Genomic DNA, 6,272 nt, shown 5'->3' with positions numbered 1-6,272 from the left:
ACTTTTTAATAGCGTTTTTTTCGATAATTTCATCGTCAACCTTAGTATTTCTTTTTTGCAAAGTGATCTAGTATATTTTCTTTCGATAATATCAAATTTTCACAACTGCCTGTGATTTTTTTAAAAAGCGCCCAAGCCACCTTAATTCAATTCGATGTGCCTTCTGCGACAACTTTTGGGCTGACCGTTAAAATAGATTTCCTTTTTGACCTGTAAGCTATCTGAGCATTCCTAGAGGATCGACGGAGGTGAATAAAAAGGGTACTTCACGGAAAAAATGTATACATGAAAAAGTTACGAAAATAATTACAAAAATATAAAAAGTGATTGGAAAAAGATTCAAAGAGCAGTCACGACCTTGCCGGACCAATCTGGGAACTAGGAAGTAGATTCATGTGTGCAGCCGTATGTGTGGCTTTTGTTCTTCTCATGAGTCACTAGAAGTTTTTTAATATGTATATTGTTTAGCCTCGAAAGCTGCGCGTGTTTACGCAATCTTGGTTTATGTCTAGAAACTATCCAGTCAGCAGTTCGGTGGCTTGAATCCTCATGGTTGCGAATTTATAAATAAACGTAAACTAAACCAAACAAATAAAATGTTTCCCTTTTTATGTTTAAGTGACAAAATTTTCAGTAACTTTTCGTAGGAATTTCGAATTGTTCGTAAAAAGTTCGAAATTTATCCATACATTTTTCATAGAAATAAGGATTACTTGTTTTATTTTTTTATCCCGTATCCGAGACCTAGCTACAAGTCCGTGACTTTTTTCGGATAAATTTTTTCCGTGACGATCAGGTCAAGATGGTTATTCCTGGAAACTAATACAACAAATATTATTAGGAAATTAATTTGTAATATAATAATTGCGAATATAATCTTACAATAAGAGAAAATTATTATCTTTTTATAAAATAATTCAGATGAATACTTCAAACGAATGAAATGAAATAATAATATTGCTTTTTATAGACCTTTCTTGATATATTTTTGTTCATAATTTATTTGCCTTTTATTTTTATGGATATCACTTTTTTCCAGTGCCTTCCTCCTGACAACTTGAAAATTTTTATTTTTTGTTTGAAAAAAATTAATTGCAATTGTAAATGAAAGTGCTAGAGTAAAAGGTACACATATTTAAAAAAATGAGTGTTTTTGGTTAAAGGTTATTCTCTTCAATTGAAAATAGACTTGACATATTATCAGAAGAAGAAAAGAAATCGCAATATTATTATTTTATTCCATTCCTGCTGAAGTATTAATCTGAATTATTATATGCAATGTTGATAATTTTCTGTAATATTGCAAATGTGCAGCAAGAATTATTTTAAAAGCGTGTTGAAGGAAAGGTTTGATTTCAATTTAGAGATTGATTATCAACTTAATTTTACTCTGGTGAATATTGAATTTTCATAGGATCATCAGAGTACCTTTGGAATGCTTCGTGAAAAAATCAGTAATTTTATATATTTTTTTCTGATGCAACAAAAAAAGCTTAATAAACGTCACATAATATCGGCGGGCGAAGAAAAGAGATCGCAATATTATTATTTTAATCAATTCTCCTTGAAGTAGCAGTTTGAATTATTTTATGAAATGTTAATAATTTTTTTGTAATAGTTAGATTATCTTTTCAATTATTATTTTACAAATTAATTTATATTTGAAAAACAGTGAATGATGCAGAAAACGTGTTTAACAGTCGTAAAATATTTTTTTAAATATCCTCTCACAATAATAGAAAGTACTGTGCTTGAATATACATAAGCCCTTTACTCTCTTGCTTGCACTCACGTATTTGCTTTGGCGAAAGAGGTACATCGATGGTCACATATAAACTCAAAATCATCATGGATTTTATAGTTTTCGTACTGGATCCCCCCCCCCCCCCCCCCCCCCCCCCCCAACCTAAGACCATACCTCAAAGAACCCCAAAGTCAATTTTTTCTACCGTATCGGCAACAGATATTACAGGCTAAAATGCTCTAAAAACGGATTTTCAGTAGAAAAAAATTATGTTCTGCCGAGAAAAATGAATTTTTTACAAATGATTCAAATGTTCAGCAAAACATATCATTTTCAACTATAATAATAAAAGTTCAACCAAAAGAATCAATTTTTGAACAAAGCAGTCCAACTCTCAAACACGTAGTTAAATTTTTCAGCAAAAAAAAATTAATCTGGACCAGGATGAAATTAAAAAAAGTTAAATTTTCAAAAAAAAGTAATAATTAAGAATATAAATAGAAAATATATTGATTAAAAATTTAAAAAATAGTCGCAATTGTCTAAAAATCAGAGAACCAATAATGCTCCTAATTTGTTTCTAATAAAAAAAGAAGTGGATTTTTAAAGAATTTTTTAAAGGTTTAACTATATGAATATTCATTGTTCCACAAGGTTTTTCAATGTGTATGTTCTAGTCGCAATCTCATTAGGTATAATAAAATGACTTTCGAAATAATGTTAGATGGAAAGACCTGGTAAGGTTATGAGTTATAAAGCGAACAAAAACTTGTGAAAATTCCACACATAATGACACCGACCTTTAAAAGTTAATGTTTTAGACAAATGAAAAGATGAGAGAATAATCTGACCTTACACTTAACTGCTTCTTTATACCAGAAGCAGCAGAGCTTCTTCTTCTAGGTGGGCATAGGGGCATAGACTTTTAATATTGAAAGGACAATTTGTACACAGAATAATAATTGTAAAATATGCAAAAATTGTACCTAAATGATAAATAATGAATATTAAATAATAATAAATCATAAATATAGGCATATACCCATATTACCAAAGATTTCAAAAAGATTTCGAATATTGTGCAAAGATTTTAATTATTTCCTAAAGGTGCTGGAAAGATTTCAAAGGTTTCGCAAACATTTCAAATAGATTGGTAAGGTTTTACAAGTAATTAAATGATTATCTTAATATTTCACAAAAATTTCCATAATTTTAAAATAAATTTCAAAGATTTTTGAAGATGTTAGAAAGATTTCACAAAAATTTCACAAGGATTTCGAAGATTTCAAAAAGACATAAATTATTTTAGAAAAATTTCTGACAGATTTCAAAGATTGCACAAAGATTTTAAAGATTCATCAAAAATTGCACATAGATTTAAAAGATTTACTAAAGATTTGACAAATATTTTCATAATCCCACAAATATGATCAAATATTTCAACAGTGTTTAAAATATTTTAAAACAAATTTTGCAAAGATTTGAATGATTACCTAAAAAAAATGTTAAATTTCACTAATTCCACAAATATGTCGCAAATATTTCGGATAGATTTAAGAAATTTCACTAAGTCTTCAATTCTTGTATAAAGATTTCCAGTATATTACCATTTTTTAATATTTTTTATTATATTTTTTATTTTTATTCTTATTTTTACGACATTTTTTAAGGGTTGCGCAAACGTAAAATCCAAAACTATCATTAAATTTCTTTTAGGTCATCAAAAAGTTTCATTTAATACAAAAAATAACGACTAGAAAGCGATTGAATACTATGTTGCACAGTTTTCTGGAATAAGTAGTTACTGTTTCTAATCGCCCACAGGTTCTATTTATGAACCGATTGAAGGGTGTTGGTTAAATCCAACTTTGAATTATTTCTTTTATAAGTACGGCACTAACTGAATATATATTTTTTCCGAAAGATTTTCGAACGTAAGAAAGAAAACTTGTCGAATATATGGGATTTTGCGGAATCCTCGGATCAATAAAATGTTAAAATATTACAAAATTTGTTGAGGAAATGATTATTTTCACGACAAATATGAACTTTTTTAGAAATAGAAATCAGCCGGTAGCAGACGACAGAATTTCAACGATTAGATTCGCTTGCAAATTTATTTTTTCACTTACAATTCTGACATAATAGGAGAATTCTCGAGATATACCAGGTTTTCAAAGGGTCACACCTTGATAATGGTGACCCTAAATTTTGCGAAATACGTTGGGAAATAGAGAAAAAATTAGGCAACATTGACATGCCCAATGTGTATGTTGTAACTGTATTGGTAATGAGCCATCAGGCCGTCGTCTGCTACCCGCTGATTTCTATCTTTCGCAAAATTCATATTTGTCTTAAAAATAATCATTTCCTCAACAAATTTTTTGATTTTTCGACATTTTATTGATATGAGAATCTCGCGAAACCACAGATATTTAACAAGCTTTCTTTCTTTTGTTCGCAAATCCCAGAATTTTGGCCTTTTTTGGGCTCTCAAAAACTGCAAAAAATTATTTGTCAAAAATAACCACTATCTCCCCAAAATTACCCCTAAAATATCTTGTGCACCCAGTCTAAATGTAAGAATATCCGAATTTCATGCTATTTTTGACGTTCCGAAAACAGTCACTAATTATTTCAAAGAATCAACCCGAACCCTTAAAAAATATGAAAAGTAATACCTAAAAAAAAAGATGTGAAATAAGTGCGAGAAAACATATACTGCAGGTTTGAGATAATTTTTTTTCTAACCAAAAAAATCAATTATATTTTCCGAAAACACCTTATAACACTGACAACTACTTCTAACTGAAAATGAAGGTATTACACAAAACCTATGATTTTTCATGGTTAAAAAAACACTGCCGAAAAAATTCGAAATAAAAAAACATCATACTATTCTTCTTTAAAAAACTCTTAGATATACCTGCAGTCCCACAATAATAATCAAAAAACTAAATAAAAAAACACCATTGATGCATGTAACCAAAGCCTGTTCGGCTGCCTTTAAGCAAAAAATCCATAAATACTTCAATTAAGAATAAGTAAACAAGCAAAACAAACACTTTCCCAAAAAAAATTTTATATCCTCATCTCCCAGGTAACATTAAACAACATTTAAAAACTACCCCTATGACATTTAACGAACCAAGTCTCACCCTCCCTTAGCTAAAACCGCCAAAACAAACCAAAGTTAAAAATAACCACCCCAAACAAGTTTAAAATTAAAATGGTAAAGAATACTTAAAATTAAAAATAATCACCACAGGCACCAAGCTTCTAGTAGATATATTCACCCTCACAGTAACAGTCCAAACCCAATGGGAACAGCGCCTATCAAATTTCATGCATCCAGTCTCCGCTATCATCAACTAAAACTGCCATAAACTACCCCTATCACATTTAAAAACCAAGTCTCACCTTTAATCAGTTAAGACGTTAAAACCCTCACAGTATCATTCCACAACCCTTAGGAACTACCCCTATCACACTCAACAAGGTAAGTATTACCTTCTATCAATTGCAACGGTAACAAATATTTATAATTAAATATAATCATTATACACAGATTTCCAGGACTTCAGTAGATAGATCAGCCCTTACAATAACATTGAACAACCCCTAGGAACTACATCTATCACATTTAACGAAGCAAATATCACCTATTATGAATTAAAACGGTTAAAAAATTCAAATTATATATAACCATTACATTCAGATTTCTAGGACATTACTAGATATATCTACCCTTACAGTAACATTCCACAACCCCTAACAACTACCCTCAACACAGTTAAAGAATCAAGCATCACCTTCCATTAATTAAAACAATAAAAACATTTCTAATTAAATATAATCGTTACACACATATTTTTTACAGGACGTTAGTAGATATATCTACCCTCACAGCAACATTACACCACCCCTAGAAACCAACCAACTAAACGGTAAATATATGTAATGAAGGTGAGACTTGGTGCGAGTGACTATATTGACTAGATGCTTGGATAGGTGCCCGTGGTGATTATTTATAATTTAAAGTATTTTTTACCGATTTAGTTGATGGAAGGTGAGACTAGGTTCATATGTATTAAGAAAATTTCATTGGTGATGTGGAACATCAATGTGGAGATATATTTATTAATTGGAGGATTTGGAAGTTCTTTTCAATTTGAGTTTATTTTGGCGGTTTTAGCTGATGGAGGGTGAGACTTGGTTCGTTAAATGTGATAGAGTTATTTTTTAAATGTTGCTGAATGTTATCTTGGAGATAAGGATATGAAAACATTTTTTGGGAAAGTGTTTTTTTACTCTTTTACATATTCTTAATTGAAGTGTTTATGGATTTTTTTTTTAAGGAAGCCGAGCAGCATTTATTTGATTGCATCAGCGGTATTTTTTCATTTAGTTTTTGTCATCATTACTGTGGAACTGCAGGTATATATAAGAGTTTTTGAAGAAGAATAGTATGATATTTTTCTATTTTGAATTTTTTGGCAGTGTTTTATTAACCCCGAAAGATCATTGA

The sequence above is a fragment of the Belonocnema kinseyi genome, chromosome 6 (genome assembly GCF_010883055.1).
Source record: "Belonocnema kinseyi isolate 2016_QV_RU_SX_M_011 chromosome 6, B_treatae_v1, whole genome shotgun sequence".
In the NCBI taxonomy this organism is placed as follows: Eukaryota; Metazoa; Arthropoda; class Insecta; order Hymenoptera; family Cynipidae; genus Belonocnema; species Belonocnema kinseyi.
Note: the sequence above shows the minus strand (reverse complement) of the source record.